This window comes from Camellia sinensis, chromosome 4 (assembly GCF_055761805.1).
Source record: "Camellia sinensis isolate YWXY chromosome 4, ASM5576180v1, whole genome shotgun sequence".
NCBI lineage: Eukaryota > Viridiplantae > Streptophyta > Magnoliopsida > Ericales > Theaceae > Camellia > Camellia sinensis.
This window is the reverse complement of record NC_138964.1, coordinates 145025380-145045664: the sequence shown is the minus strand read 5'-3', so window position 1 is coordinate 145045664 and position 20285 is coordinate 145025380. Positions and strand designations below refer to the sequence as shown.

The 20285-nt window shown below is 41.4% G+C and overlaps 1 pseudogene; it reads left to right on the top strand.

Moving 5' to 3' along the window:
* Window positions 1-691: 691 nt before the first annotated feature.
* LOC114269390 (cell division control protein 48 homolog A-like) overlaps window positions 692-20285 on the top strand; it is a 63898-nt pseudogene continuing 44304 nt past the window's right edge.

Sequence of the window (20285 nt, the reverse complement as noted above, 5' to 3'; positions counted from 1 at the left end):
CAAGAAATGGCTTCTACACATCAATAGGCCATATTTAAAAGAGCTCCAAGTGCACAAAACTAATAACAAAGTTAATTCATACTTAATCCCTTCAAAGTAATCTTGCACCTAAATGCTGGACCTCAAACCTTTTGGTGTAAAAACTTTGAATAAAAAAAAGTCCTTTTAGAAAATTCATTCCATGGGTTGTTGTGATGGTTATAGCTTTCGTTGCCTTGTATTCTGTTCCTTTCCTTCGTTCTTTTTTCTTTATTAATCATACATGAAGAACCCTGAAAGAAAGATGAATACCACTGGAAAATAGCAACCAACAATATACTCACGTGGAAGATAGAAACAGCTTTTGAGAGCAACAATCTAGTGTCGTCAGAAGCCATCTGCCCATTAAGAAGCCTCCATTTTATATCAAGATCAGCACTACACTCGAAACCTTTCTCCTCCAGCTTCTTCTTTATAATGCTCAGCAGAGAGTCCTGTAACTTTTGTTCTCCACTAACTACCAGATTTTGTAAAGCAGAATGAACCCTGTTGCAGTCCATGCAACAGAACCACTTCCCCTTGGGCAATTCCTATTGTATGTGTGGTATCAACATATTATTCAGAAATAATTCCACTTGAACTAAATATATTCATGCACAAACATAATACAGACGTACTAAAAAAAATATAAATAAAAAACATATATACAGAGATGCTGAAACAAAGAGATGAAATGAAGTTAAATAATCTGCAGACCTTTAGATCATCCATTTTATGCTCCTTTAAACAGCCAATGTGATACTCCTCACACTAAAAGTAGAAAAGGCAGCACGCAAGAGAGAGAGAGAGAGAGAGAGAGAGAGAGATTAAAACATTTGTTAAAATCAAAAGTATTTAAGAACCAAAAAAAGAACATGGAAACTCAAACATGGCAAAGCAAAGACAAAAATATCAACAAAATACTTGGTCACACAATATAACTGTCTGAGGGCCAAATACTGATTTGCTGAAACCATGGCCCCCTATGAGTGAGAGTGCATTCTATAGAGGGTTGTGAGGTGTGAGTTGTAATCTGCTTCCGGAATAATTCTATAGTGGATATCACTCCCGTGGACATAGGCAATTGTCGAACCACGTAAATCTCTTGTGTTATTGTGTGTGATTGATTTTTGGTGTCCCATAGTCCTAACAGAACGCAACCTCATTCACCCAGCCTCCTCTTTCCAATTCGTACGCTCTTTCATCACACACTTTCCTCAACTTTTTGGTTCACCCCCCCCCCCCCACCCACCCCAATATATATAGTTGATTTTGGGGTTACTGTCAAACACTTGGGTTGGCCTTGTTTGGGCTTTTATTTGGAGTAAATTAACCGTTGTGAATATATACTGTACTTGTCGTGTATAATGATGTGATGAGTGTATCAAATATTATGAAAAAGTAACTTGAAACTAGTTCAGAGCCCACCCAGTTGTGTTTTGTGTGCTTAGTTGAATCAAACCTTTTGTTGAATTCTTGGTTTAAGCTATGTTTTGGATTTTGGGTTTGTGGAGGGGAAAAAACAAGTTTTGGGTAGGAAAAATATAAGAAAATAGATAGGTATTTTGTCCCAGAAAAAAAAAGGGGGTCAAACTTCAATTTAGCCTGGTTTTGGCCGTGTGCGGTTTATCTAATTTTTGAAATTACCACATAATTTGTGGACTGAAAGGCATTGGTACGTTAACAATTTAATGAAAAAAACTAAAATATCCTATATAGATAGATATTTTGTCCTCAAAAGAAAAGAATAAAAGAAGAAAAAGCCTAAAACATTCATTTGGTTACCCATAAAAAATGAGAATTTTAAATGTGTTGGGAGGGTTTTTAGTTGTTCTGTATGTAGAAACATTTTAATGTTGAATCCCTTGAACAAAAACCGGGGAGTACTTATTATGTGTTTGGATATGCTGTGTCAAGAACTGAAGCCTCTCAGGAAACTCTAATTTTTTATTTTTTTTATCATGGTTTTGGAGCCATGTTTTTATCAATCATATTTCTAGGGTATGCAGAGCCACTTGTAGAATGTGAGAACGTATTTTCTTTTTCCTTTTCTTTCTTTATTTATTTTTTAATTATCTTGACACACTTCTTCTCTGTCTCCCTCTTTTACTTGATCCTTCTTCATTTTAATGAATTTTTTCGATGTTACAGAAATTAAAAAATGTTTTTATTGTAGATTTGAATGATGGAAGCAGTAATAAAGAATAGACGTCCCTCGGAGTTTTTTGATAGTAGCACAGAGGATGTTTATTATGTGGTTAATCTAATGTTTTATATCATAAAAATTAGGGCATTACCTCTAGCAATTTCTGCTCATTTTTTAAAAACTTTTATTTTCTCTACCTAATATGGTAAATATGTTGGTATATAAAATACATCGCTTCGCTTGACATGTTAGTACCACATAGAATTGGAACCAGTTTGGCGGGTACGGTATCACTTGGTTTCAGCGGGTGCTTGTGCTGTGCGTTTGGCCTGTTTGAGTTTGTGTCAAGTCAAGTCAAGTCCACACATGATCTGAAATTGACTTATCAATTTTCAACTATTCTTTTGGTCTTTTTGCCTTGTGTTTTTTGTAATTTTTCCCGGAAAACCAGTTTGTATGCTCTACTTCAAGATAAACGTATATGTGCATACATATATGTTTATATGTAATAACTTTGAGGTTCAACAGATTGGTTCAGTGGGTAATTGTTTACGTTCTTTCTTTTTCAGAGAGCCATTAGGGTTCTCATATGAGTTTGTTGTTTTCCTTTTTCTTGCCATTTTTACTTGAAAAAAATTATCTGTTACATTAGGGAAAGTAATTAGAAAGATTATTCCACCGCAATTCTGGAGCGCAAGAAGTACCCCGACCGTCTAATCGTTGATGTAGCTATAAATGATGATAATTCTGTGGTCTCAACACACCCTGCTAAAATGGAACTGCTTCAATTGTTTTGAGGAGACACAACTTTAATCAAGGTGATTTTCTTCTTCTACTTTTCTGTGTATGGTTGGATTAATCTGTACAAGTTTTTGAACAAACTGACTTTTACAGGGGAAGAAACAAAAAGATACAGTTTGCATTGCTCTTGCCGATGAACAATGTGAAGAACCTAAAATCAGAATGAACAAAGTTTTTCGAGCTAACCTTGGGGCTCGTCTTGGAGACATTGTATCAGTCCACCAGTGTCCGGATGTGAAGTATGGAAAGCGGGTTCACATCCTTCCAATTGATGACACTATTGAGGGCCTCACCGGCAACCTCTTTGATGTATATTTGAAGCGTAAGTCTACACAATGTTTATAATTGTACGAGCACGAAATAATCTTCTCATATAATCCTGTTGATCTAGTTTGCACTCCTCCAAACATCGTCGCTTTACTTCCTGAAAACACAAGCGTGAGCTAACCGGCGGGTGTGTGCTGGATACCTCTCCGATGCATAAGTCAGCAAATAGACAAAAGACAAAAAGGTCTGTGTTTTTTAGAGTAGAAATTGTGATACCTGTCCATAGGTCCTGTCATGAGCTTTTGTAGATTCTACCTGGTACAATCCTAGTAGGACTTCAACTCTCTTTAGTAGAGTCCTCCTACGAATCACACTCCTAGTGAAGAGTGTCTATCATGATAACACTTTACTTACTACCAACCAAGTAAGATGGTTTTCACCTTTGTCTAAGCTGGTGCAACCTAACGGAGCTAGATTATTTCGGTCATGTTCTCACCTAAGCAATGATGTAGATGGCATTCGACCGAGCTACACCTAGCTCGGCCTTCTTTCTTACAAACACCTCAGCCAGCCACCAGGCCTAGTTTTTAGGTAGCTCGATCAAACCCCTCTGCCCAGTTTGGTACCCAAACAACATGGGACCAAGCTACTTGAAGCCCATACCCCGACCCTTAGTCATGCCCAAAACAGATATTAAAGGATCGTAGTTTAGCCCAATTTTTCTTTATAAATTACCCTCTCAATTGCCCTTTAATTCCATTTGCAAAGCATGTTTGGGATTATCTTTCTCCACCCGAGCTAAAACACTCATGCAACCGACCTGAAATAAGCAACAACACCGAGATTAAAATATTCAATCCCACCAAGCTGGGTTAGCTCGGTCCTTAGTACCGTGCCTGTCACAGCTTGTTGTTTCACGTACCTGACATCATGTCCTATCCGTGACACGTGGCACCTATCCATTGCGCCTCTGTTCTATGACAGCCGTCACACACTTACCAAAAAATATTTGAAAAGTTCCGCCGTTTCGTGCCACCACAAAACCCATTACTCGAATCAAACCCTCATTGTTCACCTTTTTCCCCTTTGCACTTCTGAAACCTGCTCTTGTTCCTCCTGTGCTCCAGTTCCTTCCTCTTCACTTGCTCTCTTGTTGGCTGGATTTTGCTCTCACGCTTTAACCCATAAGTTGCTTTAATACTTCTTTCTAATGTTCCTTTGTACTCATTTCTATATTTTTAGTATTTGACCTCTATATACGCGTGTTTAAAATGTTTGAACAAACACCATGAACTCAAAAACCTTACTCCCAAGCTTAAAGGCTCACCAACTAGTTTTCAAAAACATGTTTTTTGATCCAAAGTCGCTCTGAGACTGAACTAGGTACTTGTTTGCGACTTCTAGGTTTATTCCTGACCTAACCATAAACCTTGAGTCGGTCCCAATTTACGACCGAACTGAAAACTGATCGTAACCCAGATGTAGCTGAGCTAGGTTTATTTTACTTTGCCTGTTTACTTAGCCTGGTATAATTATCGAGGCATAACACTTTATTGTCACTTTGCAGACTCAACTAGGTTGGCCAGGCACACCTTTGCATTCTGCCCCTAGAAGGCTTTGCTCAACCGAGCCAACCAAAGCCTCAGCCACGCCGAGCTAGGCCACTGTGAACAATTTGACAAATATTAAGTTAACATGAGTAAATATCGGTTTCTAGTGGACTCCCCTGGGGCCATAGCTGAATTCTGAAGGGACTACCAAATTTCTGACACGTCCATCTCTCCGTAGCCGAACTAGAAACAACACCCTGGGGCAAACCGGGCTTCATCCCGTTTACCGTGATATCGATCGTAGAAGCTGGTCTTCGGTTTCCCATTCAACCACTCATATGTGAATTCCTTAGGCAAACAAGACTCTGCCCAACCCAACTCTCCACAAATACTAATAGGATAATAAATGGCATCGCCGAGCTAAATCGCCAGCTCTGCCTCAACCTCAGATTGGCCGAGCTATTCCACCAATATTCACTCGACCAAAATGACGACGGTTGGGTGTACTATTTAAGGGTAAGAAGAAGCCGAGAGAAAATTATAAAAAACACACCGGATAAAGACTTAAATGACGACGACTTCCTTTGGGTTTCTGGAAATTTTGAAGACCAGGAAGCCCAGATACTGGGCTACAATATAAACTGAAATAAAGGGACTGCCGGTAAGAATACCTCGATTTAATTTTCTATTTTTGCTTTGTTGTTCCAGGCTATAATTTTACGCCGTGCTAACCGTTTTGTCTTTCTTTTGTGCAGACTTAAACCAGCTTAAATCACATTACCCATACGCCAACCAAGACGCTCTTTGTGCCGTGCTTCGGTACCATCATCGTGGTTGGGCTGAGCTGCTTAACTTCGAACCGACCTACCGGTATAGTGGAAGGAGAAATACCAGGGTGATTGACTTTCTCCTAGAACCATCACCTGAATCGGACCCAAACTTGCCCTAAATCAACCTTATTCCCCTCACTGAAGAACAAGAAATGGCCAAGTGCCGTGCTGTTCGCACCCTGATCACCGAACAAACCACAACTCCAACTACCGAAGTTCAAACCGAGGCACCACAGGCCGGTCAGACACACGAGGTTGTGGTGGCCCTCCCTACAACCCGAGCTTCGTCATCTCGGCCAAGCAAGCGGCCATGCACACAATGCCTGAGGGATGAGGATGATACCGAGCCATCCGAAACCGGGCTTCAAGAAGTAACTCACTCCCAAGGTCGCGACCGACCTAGCCCTTCAAATCCTTCCACACCGCCGGTATGGGCACCATCTGTCACCTTCAGGGGTTGCGCCATAACGGCCTCTAACTTTGTCAGCACCAAAAAGGATCACCTGTTGGCCTTCAATTTAGTAAAGAGTGTCTATCTGTCTGCCGACATAGAGTGGCATGACGGTTTGACCGAGCTAAAGGCCATTCGCTCGGCCTCTAAATCGATAATACTGGTAAGCCCCAAAATTCCTAAAACTTGAAACATTTGTTACGGTCCCAGTGCATTGCTTGTCCTCTAACCACTCTGAACTATGCAGGCCCTACAAAATAGTCAAGTGGCTCATAAACGAGTACTTGAGCTCCGAAAGATGGCACGGTCAGCCGTCACCGAAGTAGAATCCAAGGCAGCCAAGCTAAAAAAAGCTCAGGCCAAGCTGGCCAAACTAGAGGCCGAAAACGTGAGGCTGGCCGAACTGGTCAGTACGGTAGAGGCTAACAAGCAGAAGGCCTTAGCCCAAAAAAAAGACCGCTATCTACGTGAGCTGGCCAAGCTAAATGCCGAGTGCAGGACGCAGAGGACCGAGGCTTCAAGGAAAGAGATGAGACTTATGTCCAACAGTGTGAAGCCGCCAAGGATATTTTCTTCAAGTGCGGTTAGAAAGCCGCTGTTGAAAAGCTTGATTACGAGCATGACTCCGAAGTCTTCCTGAATCCTCCTCCCAACTTCATACCGGGCTATATGGCGGACTATGCTAACTCGGTCCAACAAACGTTCCTTCAGGAGGAGGATGAGGATGAGGTCCTTGCTCCACAAAATGCTTCCAACGCTCACCTCGGCCACCAGTCTGCCTCTCTTACTCCAGCAGACTCCAGCCCACCCTTGCGCGGGGCAATTAACGAGGCGCCTGTGACCGAGCCTAACCAGGGGGCTGATGCTATAGCCGAGCTACTTTTGGGCGAAGTCCGGGTTAATTTGGATGCAGATTTTGACGATATTTTTGCTTGATTTTCTTTTTTCTTTTGATGTTTGCTTTCAGTGAAATTGTAACTGGGCTCAAGCCCCTCCTCTTGTAATGAACGTTTCAAAATGGAATGAAATCTGCTATTTTCCCCAACTTTTTGTTCAGTTCATATCCCACTTTTTGTAATTATCTTCCAATTTTAATTGCAAAAAGTTTGAACTCTTTGCTCGGTTGCTGTGTTTTAATGTTTTTGCACTATGCCAAGCCAGACTAATTTAGCTAGGCCTTACCTAATCATGCCAACCTTTTTTGGCCGAGATAGTTATCCTGGACCAAGAGTCCAGTAAAACGTTGGTCATACCTGCTAACTTTCTTCAGCTTAGATCCTTATCTCAGTTGAAGAAGAGAACTAAATGTTGGTCAATCCTACCAACCTTCTTCAGCTTAGATCCTTATCTTGGCTGAAGAAGAGAACTATGTGTTGGTCAATCCTGTCAACCTTCTTCAGCCTAGATCCTTATCTCGACTAAAGAGAGCTCAATTTTGGTCATACATGCTTCTTTCTTTAGCCTAGATCCTTATCTCGGCTGAAGAAGAGAACTAAATGTTAGTCAATCCTGCCAACCTTCTTCAGCCTAGATCTTTATCTCAGCTGAAGAAGAGAACTATGTGTTGGTCAATCCTGTCAACCTTCTTCAGCCTAGATCCGTATCTTGGCTGAAGAAGAGGACTGAATGTTGGTCAAACCTACCAACCTTCTTGATTGCCCCTAGCTGGCAATGACTAAGAACAACATTTGTAGTGGAAAGAATTATGCTGGAAAAACTACTTGCTTTATTTGAAAAAAGAAAAATTACAAGTATTTTAAAGAAAAGCTAAAAATAAAATAGTTTGAGAATAGCAGTGTTCCATGGCCTGGGAATAGCTTTGTTGTCTCCATCTTCCAAGTGATATGCCATTTTTCCTGCTAAACCGACCACTTTGTATGGTCCTTCCCAGTTAGATCCTAACTTGCCATCTCCGGGAACCAAAGTGTTGCCCATTACTTTGCGCAGTACCCAATCTCCAATCTTGAATTGCCTCAGATACACTGTTTTGTTATATTTTCTGGATAACTCTTGCTGGTATGAGGCAATGTGAACTAGTGCTCTTTCCCTTCTCTCTTCTGCAAGGTCGAGTTCCAAGGTTATGGCTTCTTCATTCAAGTTTGGGTCAAAATTTTCATTTCTAATAGTAAGGAGGCCTACTTCCAATGAGATTACTGCTTCCATGCCATAGGCCAAGGAAAAAGGCGTTTCTCTAGTTGACCGCCTAGGTGTGATACAGTAAGCCCATAAAACATAAGGAAGCTCCTCAGCCCACTTGCATTTTTCTCTCTCCAACCTCTTTTTCAAACCGTCTAAGATGACTTTGTTGGAAGCTTCCGCCTGGCCATTCGCGTGAGGGTTTGCTGGTGTAAAGTTATAGAATTTTATTTTGTATTCTTCGCAAAAGCCCCTGAAGATTTTGCCATCGAACTAAGTGTCATTGTCAGATATTAGAGCCTTGGGTATGCTGAATCGAGTTATGATGTTCTGTCAGATGAACTTCTTAACGTCTTTCTGTTTTATTGATGCAAGTGTTTCTGCCTCCACCCACTTTGTGAAGTAGTCTGTTGCTGCGAGAAAGAACTTTCTGTTGCCGGGTGCAATTGGAAGTGGTCCCACTATGTCCAGGCTCCACATTGCGAAGGGTCACGGGCTAATCAATGGTAGAAGCTCTTTGGCTGGTTAATGTATTTGGTGTGCAAACTTCTGACATTTCTCACACTTCTTGACATATTTCTCTGAATCTGCTTGTATATATAGCCATCAATATTCTTGTGAAATTGCTCTATAAGCCAATGATCTTCCCCCTGGTGGCTTCCGCAAACACCTTTGTCTATCTCGAACAAAAATGCCTCAACCTTGCTGGGATAGACACATTTCAGGTGGTCCTGTGAAGGATTTTTTGTACAGTGCTAGTGATGGAGCAAGCCAAAATCGCTATGATTTTGCTCTAATTTTGTTGGCTTCTTTCTTTTCTTCAAGCAAGATGCCATCTTTTAAAAATACTATGATGGGATCCATCAAAGATGGGCCTAGTTCGGCACAACATGCCTCGGCTGCTTCAGGTTCTTCAATACTTGGTCTAGGTAGGAAGTCGATCAGTAATGGGTGTGTGATAGATGTATCTGCCATTGAAGCAAAACCTGCAAGCTCATCTGCTCTACTATTTTCCTCTCAACCGATTTGCTCTATCCGGACAATTTCAAACTTCATGATCTCCTTTCGGACTAACTCTTGGTACTTAGCCATCTTATCATCTTTCGCCTCGTAGTCACCTTAAATCTGGTTGACTACCAGCTGGGAGTCACTGTATACCATCAGCTCGGTGGCCTTCATATAAAGTGCTGATTTTAAGCCTGCTAACAGTGCTTCATACTCCGCCTCGTTGTTGGATGCTGGGAAGCCAAGGTTGACTGCCTGTTCAATTGTTAGGCCATCCGGTGAGATGAGGACTATGCCAAGTCCTGCACCGTGCCTGTTGGATGCTCCATCCACGAAAAGTTTCCACATCTCTCCGACGAATAGCTTCCAGCAAGTAGAAGGATCGGATGATGTCTTGGGATCATGGGTGTTGCTGATGTTTTCTTCCAGGTCGATGTCCGCTGTTTGGGTTTGAACTTCACTGTCTGACTGCCTCAAGTCTTTACTTTTTGATGAGTCCCCGCTAGGAATAGCATGGTCTGTTCCTTCTTTCTTGTCCTCAAACCTGTATGGCTTGCCATGTAGCTGGGCATCCTACATTGGGGGTTGCGCGTTCCTGTGGCACTCTTTCCCCTTACTTCGGTTGCGTCGGTCAAATCGATCGAGCACACATGATGACTTCCTAGCGTGAACTTAGCCACAAAGTCTGCTAAAGCTTGGGCTTTTATTGCGGTTCTTGGTTGAAACTTGATATCGAACTGCCCCAACTCCACTGCCCATTTCAAGATTCGTCTAGAAAAATCCGCCCTCTCAAACAAGGCCTTTAAGGGGAAAGTCGTTAGGACAATCATGGTGTGAGCATGGAAATAGTGTGACAAGTTTCTCAAGGCCATCATCAAAGCTAAGGCCAGCTTTTCCAACGGTAGGTACCTTGTTTCAGCGCCCAGCAAGGTCTTGCTAACATAAAAGATAGGTAGGTGTTAGATTCCTTCCACTTTGACCAACACTGCGCTGACTGCATGCTGTGAAACTGCTAAGTACAAAAAGAGCTCTTCTTCTAGTACCAAGGTTACTAACAACGGAGGAGAGGTCATGTAGTCTTTCAAGCTTTTTAGGGCGCGGTCACACTCATTATCCCACTTAAATTTGGCCTTCAGTGCTTGGACGAATGGTCGACATCTGTCTGACGACCGACTTATGAACCGATTGAGCGCAGCTGCTAGGCCAGTGAGATGTTGTACTTCTTTGACTGTGTTGGGCCTCTCAAGATCTTGGATGGCTTTGATCTGAGAGAGATTAGCTTCTATACCCCGGTTGGTCACTAGAAAGCTCAGGAATTTGCCTAACCCTATGCCAAATGCGCACTTGTGGGACTTCAAAATTTGAAACATTTCATCTAGGTCCCTGAGATGGTCCTTCTCATCTTAGCTTTTAACCACCATGTCATCTATGTAAGCCTCCATTGTTCTGCCTAACAATGGTTCAAACATTTTAGTGACCATTCGTTGAAATGTAGCCACTGCGTTTTTCAGGCCAAAGGGCATGACCTTGTAACAGTATAGTCCTTTGGGTGTTATAAATGACGTGACCTCCTGGTCCGATTCATACATAGCGATCTGATGGTAACCTCGATACGCATTTAGGAAGCTAAGCCAGTTATGCCCTGCTGTTAGGTCCACCAGTTAGTCTATCTGTGGTAGGGGAAAACTGTCTTTTGGGCATGCCTTGTTAACTATTTTGTAGTCCACGCAAACGCGCCATTTTCCGTTCTTCTTTGGCACTACTACAGTGCAGAAGATTCACCTGGGATAGTGCACTTCTTTGATGGCTCCTACTTCTTCTGCCACTATCTCTGCATGGTAGAGTGCCAATCGGCGATTCCGCTGAATAACTGGTCTGGCAGTTGGGTGGACATTAAGTTGATGGCAGATGAAATTTGGGTCAACGCCAGGCATGTCATATGGTGTCCAGGCAAACACTTCGATGTTAGAAGTCAAGAATTCTATGACCTCTATTCTCTTCGTGCTGGACAAAGACGAGCTGAGCAAAAAGAACTTTTCTGGATTCTTTTCATCTATTCTAACCTCAACCAAGTCTTTCCTTGCCTTCTATTTTGCTGCCTTGCTGACATCTGCAAATAGTTCGTTGCTTCTGGCTCATCCACCATCTGTACAAACCCTTTTGTAGCACGACTTCCGTTTACCATGACGAAACACTATTTCAACATGTTTTGGTCTCCTAAGACTTCATTAATCACTCCAGTTTCGTTGGGGAACCGTAATGCCTGATGGTAGGTTGATGCCACCGACCGCATGGCGTGCAACCATGCTCTTCCCAAAATTATGTTGTAAGTGGAAAGGACCTTTAATACCTAAAACTCTACCTGTTTTGTCATTGTTCCTGCCTTGACTGGTAAAATTATCTTGCCCACTGGCCATTCTGGCATCGAGTTGAAACTGACTAGGGGAGATGTCGCGGGCGCCAAGTCTTTGTCCTCCAATTTTAGCTGCTTGAAGATCTTGTAATATATTATCTCGCATGAGCTTCCTTGGTCAATCAGAATTCGTTTGATGTCGAAATTCTTAATACACAAAGTGACCACTAGTGCATCATTGTGAGGACAATATAGCCTTGTTAGATCCCTACCAGAGAAGGAGATGACGTTCGTTGCCTCTATTTTTTCCCTCTTGACAGTGGGTTGTGCACTTAGCACCTCCCTCAAGTGCTCAGCCTTTTTTAACATCCCTCTAAGCTCACATACCCACTCAGGTGCGACAATCCCATGTATAACGTTGATTATGCCTTGAGGTGGGTCGTCGACCGGCATCCTACTGGCCTGTTGTGGTCCTAGGGGGCTGGCTGTGTTCCCTCTTCTATATACTGGTCCAGGTGACCCGCGGCCACCAACTTCTCCAGATTTTGCCTCAATGGTGTGCAATTTTCAGTTCGGTGCCCCATTTCATCATGGATGGTGCAACGATACCTTTCATCATAACCTTTTTGTGCTTCTCCCAACTTGGTTGGCTGCTGAACGAAGGATTCATCGTGTATCTCGCTAAGAATCCGGTAGATAGGTTTGTTGAATACCGTGGTAGCGGCAGTACGGACTCTCAACTTCCTTGTTTAGGGATCTTCTTTGTTGGCTCGTCTGTCTCACTCATTCTTGCTTGGTTGTTCTAACGTGTTGACTTTTGTTGTAGTTTTTTTATCCGGCATTGCTGTTGTGCTAGATTTTTCTTTGGCGCGAGCGCAATCTTCTTCTACCCGGATATGTTGATGCACTCTCTCTATTAGAGACTCCATCATGAGGGGCAGCATCATCGTCATTGAATCCCTCAATTTGTTACCGACTGGTAAACCTCGTTTGTACTGTGCGATGGCGAGGTTCGTAGGGCAATCCCCAATCTGGTTGAAAGTCTCCCAAAATCGACTGTTGTAAGACCTCAATATTTCCTTCTCGCAAATGTCAATGGAGAGTAACTGGTCTATCTCCACTGGTGTCTAGGTATTCGTTCTGAATTTAGTGACAAACGCTTCTGCCAACTGCACCCATGAGGCTATGCTCCCTTCTGGCAGCCTTTCGAACCATGTTAGACCCAGGTCGCTAAGGCTAGAAGGAAACATGATACACATTAGAGCCTCGTTTCGCCGATATACCGCCATAACCTGATGAAAGTGGCTTAAGTGCATGTAGGGGTCTGACTTTCCCTCATAAGTGGTGAATTTGGGCTGGTGAAAACCTGAGGGTAGTGGTGCGTTCTCAATTGTCGGAACGAACGACGAGCTCTATAACCTTGCTAGTACTTTATCTGCTGGTTCATACGCAAGGCACGGCATTGACATCCCTACCTCGACACTCCCATGTGTCCTAGGAGCCAGTCGTTGTAGGGTTAAAACCCTACGAGGGTCGCGAGCCCTGGTGTCCTCCTTCCATCGGGCCCTCTTCTCTAGTACTGTTCGCAGGTCTGCTGACCTAGGCAACTCTGTGTGCCTAGATGTCGTTTGGTGCGTGTGCGAGGGCTGATAGCTACTTCCTTCAGTATACGACCTTTCAGTCCTCGTTCTCTCAGACCTAGAGTAACGAGTCCTGGAGGTCCTTGATTGTGTGTCGCCTGTTCTGAGGCTCCTATTTTCTGCTTGTGATGGTGTGACTTGTCTGTCACGATCTTCCGAGTGGTAAGAGAGCGTGTTGCCTTTGCGCCCCTTTTCCGTCGCCACCCCTTTTTCCTTTATCTGGCACTTTATTGTCTCCATGTCTACCGCCATCCTCTTTATTAACTCATCTTGCTCCCTCACGTGATCCTCCAGAACTTGAGGATCCAACCTCCGCCTCTGCCTTTCAGGACTTTGAGAGCGACGGGAATGGTGCCCCGTCTCTCCCGTGTGTCCCTCAGGGAGTTCCATCGTTGGGGTTCTAATTCTGCCATGGGTGGGATAGAAGGTAAACCTTTGCGCCTCCTACCTCCCTCCGGGGTTTGCCCATTAATAGCAGATTGCAGGAAATCTTCATTGTGCGCCATTGATTTTAACTAAAGAGGAAAACTCGATCAAAAGGTTTTGTTCTTTATGTCTTCCCACAGACGACGCCAATTGTACGAGCACGAAATAATCTTCTCGTATAATCCTGTTGATCAAGTTTGCACTCCTTCAAACGTCGTCGCTTTACTTCCTGAAAACACAAACGTGAGCTAGTCGGCGGGTGTGTGCTGAATACCTCTCCGATGCATAATTCAGCAAATAGACAATAGACAAAAAGGTTTGTGTTTTTTAGAGTAGAAATTGTGATACCTGTCTACCTGTCCATAGGTCCTGTCATGAGCTTTTGTAGATTCTACCTAGTACAATCCTAGTAGGACTTTAACTCTCTTTAGTAGAGTCCTCCTACGAATCACACTCCTAGTGAAGAGTGTCTATCCTGATAACACTCTACTTACTACCAACCAAGTAAGATGGTTTTCTCCTTTGTCTAAGCTGGTGCAACCTAACGGAGCTAGATTATTTCGGTCATGTTCTCACCTAAGCAATGATGTAGATAGCATTCGACCGAGCTACACTTAGCTCGGCCTTCTTTCTTACAAACACCTCAGCCAGCCACCAGGCCTAGTTTTTAGGTAGCTCGGTCAAACCCCTCTGCCCAGTTTGGTACCCAGACAACATGGGACCAAGCTACTTGAAGCCCATACCCCGACCCTTAGTCATGCCCAAAACAGATATTAAAGGATCGTAGCTCAGCCCAATTTTTCTTTATAAATTACCCTCTCAATAATCATTGTCATTTCTTCTATTTTTTGCTTCTTTACATATTTTTGTCACCTTTTAATGCATCTCTGATGTTACTGGTGAGGAAGGTTGATCTTTTCCAAGTTAGAGGTGGAATGCGAAGTGTTGAATTCAAAGTAGTTGATACAGACCCTGGTGAATACTGTGTTGTTGCACCAAATATGGAGATCTTCTGCGAGGGAGAACCCATAAAACGTGAGGACAATGAGAGATTGAATGAAGTTGGTTATGATGATGTTGGTGGTGTAAGAAAGCAAATGGCTCAGATCTGCGAGCTAGTAGAGCTTCCTTTAAGGCATCCACAGCTCTTCAAGTCAATTGGTGTAAAGCCTCCGAAAGGTATCCTGCTTTATGGTCAACCTGGGTCTGGAAAAACACTAATTACAAGAGCTGTAGCGAATGAGACAGGTGCATTTTTCTTCTTGATAAATGGCCCTGAAATAATGTCAAAGCTGGCTGGTCAGAGTGAAAGCAACTTGAGGAAGGCATTTGAGGAAGCTGAAAAAAATTCTTCGTCCATCATCTTCATTGATGAAATAGATTCGATTGCTCCGAAGAGGGAAAAGACACATGGTGAAGTGGAGAGACGTATAGTATCCCAACTTTTGACTTTACTAGATGGCCTCAAGTCCAGAGCTCATGTGATCATCATGGGGCTACCAATAGGCTAAACAGCATTGACCATGCTCTAAGGAGATTTGGGAGATTTGATCTATAGGGATCCCGGTTGTCCCTTTACTATTCTGTTGTATTTCGGACTCGGTTCTGTGAAGTTGGTAGTTGTATCTATCTTATTGTCGTCCTTTAATTCCGCTTGATTGAGTTTTAGGATGTTTTGGGCAAGGTTGTTACAGGTTGGTTAGGCCTTGGTTTTAATTCCTTGTTGCCCAGTTTTTGGGCGGTCTGCTCGAGCGGGTCTTTTTGCGCTCGAGCGGGGATTGCACAACCCCGGTATTTCGTGTCCCTGCAAAACTTCTGCAGGTGTGATTTCTACGCTCGAGCGGGTTTCTTTACGCTCGAGCGGTGGTGCTCGAGCGGGTACTTTGGCGCTCGAGCGGGTAGTACCTTTTCGGTGTAAGTTCTGGGAGGGGGAAATCTACGCTCGAGCGGGCTGGTTTTCGCGCTTGAGCAGATGTGCTTTATTCTTGTGTCTTGGCACTCGAACGGGTCTTTTTGCGCTCGAGCGTACCTAGTTTTTGTTCTTGACGCTCGAGCGTTGTGTTCTCTGCTCGAGCGGGAATGTCGTATATCAGTTGGCAACTGGGCGTTTTAAATTCACTTTTTACATCCTTTCTCTGTCTCTTACTTTCTAAAAAGCCATTTGAGAGCTTCTCTCTCTAGAACCTTGCCATCTCTCTAAGTATTGATCTAGCTAGGGCGTTTTCCTCACCTTTGGTCTTCACAAAAGTTGGGTTAATCGTCGAGGGCTGTCCTTTGATCCGAGAAACTCGTGGTTTGGAGCAACTTTGTTTCCACCATCTTCTTCGTTGGGTGTCATCTTTTGAGGTAGGGATTCCTACTCACTCTTATGGGTTTTAACCTAGATTTTGAGCCTATTGTTTAAATGGTTGATTTTGGGACTTAGGGTTTCAAAATGTGTTAAAGTGGGTTTTGTGATTTGGGGCTCATAACATGTATTTTGGGTTTCAAAATGATGATATAGTTGTTGGTTGGTGATATTGGAACCATTGAGTTGATATTGAGAGTTGGGGGTAAAAGCCCTAATTTGTTGTTTAAAATTAATTGGTATAATTAATTTGGGAAAATTGTGGACTTATGGAATTGAGTTGGAAATAATGAAATTGGCCCATTATGTTGTGAAATGATGGAGTTGGATTTATAAATCGCTCACTTTGGAAAACATTGATATTTTATCTGCTGGAGCTTTTATTATCTGTTTAGAAATAATTGCTTGGGCTACCGGTGGAGGGTAGTTTTGATTGTTGTAGACAATGCATGATGATTAGGCAAACTAAAACTAATCAATTGGATATGTCATAGAGTATGACGGTTGATAGAATACATTAACGTTATGTATTGATTGATTGTGTGTATGACCTGTGTGTATATACATTGTGTGTGTGTGAGGAGATAGGGGATGTACTCCACGGTTTAGGGGAAGATAGGGGATGGACCTCTAAACCGGATGTTGTTTGGGAGGAGATAGGGGATGGACTCCACTAATACAGCTCATATGCTTGTCAGATAATGTGTTGATATAGCTCATATGCTTATCTTTGGAAGTGTTGATACAACTCATATGCTTGTCATTGGAAGTGTTGATATTGCTAATATGCATATCTGTTGAAATGTGGATACAGCTTGTAGGCTTACCTGTTGAGATGTTGATACAACTAATATGTTTATCTATTGTAAAATGGGAAGTGTTTAATATGAGTCATTGTCTCATATAAGTGGTTGGCCAGGTTTTGAGCCGTTGATGCAAAATGTGAAATTGATAAGAAATGGAAACTGAAATAAGTCATGAACATAGTGGTCATGAAATGGAAATGGGTTATGAATTGGTTTATGAAAATTGAACATTTATCAATTGCTAATGTCTTAGTTATTGCTCATACTGTGTTTAGCATATCTCTACTGGGCTATAGTTTACCCTTTATAGGACATCATTTTCAGGTACAGACAGCATGCCACCTCCAAGGACATAACTTGGGAGGCTAGAGGCAGGCGGATTGTTTTGTTTATTTTCTTTTGGTGTATTACATGTAAATTCAAGCCAAGGGCTTTATGTGTATTGAGTTAGTACTCCTTTTTGTAACCAAGTGTTAACTTGGAAAGCTGTAAGCCCGTAGGGCATTACCTTTTGTTGTTAATATGTAATACAGTTGTAAGAATTACTCTGATGAATAGAAATGGTTAGTTTCTTTTATATCAATGCACGTCTAAAATGATGGGTTTTATGTATTATTTTGAGGGCGTTACATGATCGAGAGATTGACATTGGTGTATCAGATGAGGTGGGAAGTTTGGAAGTCATTCAGATCCATACAAAAAATATGAAACTTGCTGAAGATCTGAGATTCTAGTTACTGCCTTTCTGTTTCAGTATTCTTAACAAATAGATTTTACTTATGCAATTGATATGCTTATCTTTTTGCAGGTTGATCTTGAAAGGGTTGCAAAAGATACCCATGGTTATGTTGGTGCTGATCTTGCTGCTCTTCCTGCTCTTTGTACAGAGGCTGCTCCTCAGTGCATTAGGGAGAAAATGGATATCATTGACCTATAGGATGAGACAATTGATGCTGAAGTATTGAATTCCATGGCCATAAGTGAGCACTTCATAACTGCATTGGGGTATTCGAATCCTTCAGCCCTTCGAGAAACTGTAAGTCTTGGTGAACTTCTATGCTTCTTAACGTGGCTATTGGTTCTGTTTGCGTGTCATAGATGTTGACTTCCATTGTATTATTGAAAAACATTTCTAAAGAAATTGGGATTAAATTGTCTCAGTAGAAGCAACACTTCCAGTACTAGAGTCTCTCAAATTTTCCCCACGTGTTGTTATGTATTTGTCTAAAAACATAATGGATGTGTTATCGTGGTTGGCAGGTTGTGGAGGTTCCCAATGTCTCCTGGCAGGATATTGGTGGATTGGACAATGTTAAAAGAGAGCTTCAACAGGTATGCATTTTTTTAAAATTTGAAAATCTACCACCATATATGTTTGCCCTATGAAACATGCGTACTTCGAAAAATATGCTCTATCCGTACCGGATATTTACCAACATATGATATCTCGTATAGTATTTCTGCATAAATACCGGATAAACAAAACATGTATCTAAATTTTTTTTTCTTAAATTTTTGTGTATCCAGACGTACCTAATATATATCCAAGTCGTACCGTACTGTACTTTGTTGAAATAATATTTTCTTTTACTACAAAGATAAAACCTCTTTCACTAGATTTTTTTTTATTTTTAGTTTTATACTTAGTATGATTTTAAAATTAAACTATAGTTTCTAAGTTATTTAATATATTCACATTTAATTTTGATTTATACATTTACTTTTGACATTAAATGTTTAATTGTAGATTGAATATTAACAAATTAAACCATTTAATTAATTTTTGCATTATTCAAAATTAAAAATAAATATTTTTTACAAGCATATCAAGCCATACCCGTATCTTACTTTTTTTAAATTTTACCGTATCAACGTACCCATATCATACCAGTAGTCGTACTGGCACGCTGCTTCATAGTGTTTGCCCAATTTTTCAATAAACTTCTTAACTGCTTTCCGTTGTCAATTTCATTGTCTACTCTATTGGTTGTTGTTTGTCATTTTGTAGCAATAAACTTCTGTTTTGTTTTTAGATGAGTATCGCTTTCATTTGGACGAGTCCGGATCTTCTGCCGTGGTCTCCTACGGCGGTCCCCTGCGGTGCCCCAAAATGACGTCGTTTTGAGGCAAGTTTTCAACAAAAAAAAAAAAAAAAAAAAAGTGGAGGCCAGAACCAGAGGAAGAACCAAATCTAAGAGGAAGAATACCTCTGGATATTATCATGTAATCTCCAAAAAGTGCGATTCAAACACCCATTCAAACATTCAAACAACCAAATCTAAGAGGAAGAACACCTCTGTTTTTTTTTTTTCTCTCTCTCTTTCTTCCTTTTCCTTTTGAACCTGTTTTCTTCTCTCATTTGAAAAGGCCAAGTGTAAAACAGAACAAAACAAACCCACCCTTCAAACCCAATCATCTATATATATATACACACACACGTATGTATACATATGTATATGTATAGGATCATTTTGACCAAGTGTAAAACAGAACAAAACAAACCCACCCTTCAAACCCAATCATCTATATATATATATGCACACACGTATGTATACATATGTATATATATAGGATCATTTTTGTTTTTTTTTTTGTTTTCCCCTGACCTCTCAAAGGTTTGTGAGCTCTCATGAGCAAAATATAAAACAAACCCAGTAACAAAAACTAAAACAAATTAAGAAAAATTAAACCAAAACCTCACTAAATTGAACAAAATCAAAGAGAACCCATGAAAAACAGAGTTATTTGAAGGGCAGAGAGAATCTTATAGCACTAGACATTTGTTCATGTATATTGTTGTATGTGTGTGTATATATATATACTCTTCGATTTTTGAAGAACAATAGTGAATTTCTGCAGATCATCAACATCAACAAAAAAAAAAAAAAAAATTCTGCAGATCCAGATCATCAACATCAACAAAAAAAAAAAAAAAATTATCTTATAGCACTAGACATTTGTTCATGTATATTGTTGTATGTGTATATATATATATATATACTCTTTGATTTTTGAAGAACAATAGTGAATTTCTGCAGATCATCAACATCAACAAAAAAAAAAAAATTTTGTTCATCAACAAGGTTTGCCCTTCATCTTCAGTTTTGAACATCATCATCACCTTCAACATCATCATCATCTTCATCATCTTCATCAACAATCAAATCCAGATCTACTGGAAAGGGCGACCGATCACCGACATCACCGACCCCGATCACCAAATCGAAGATGAAGAGAGAGAAAATCAAGAGAGATTTTTGTGATTTCAGACCCCAAGAGCCCTAAGGCGGCACCTTAGTCACTCGATCTTCAACATCATGACTTTCTCTCTCGCCATACATCGAATCGGCACCGTCGTTCTTGTCTTCTTTCTTCGTCCCCTTCTCTTCTCTGGTTCTGTTTTGTTTTTTTGTTTTTTTTTGTTTGAAATTTTGCCCCAAAACGACGTCGTTTTGGGGCATGGCAAGAAAGTATGGCAGGAAAGTATGGCAGAGGATCCGGACTCTCAT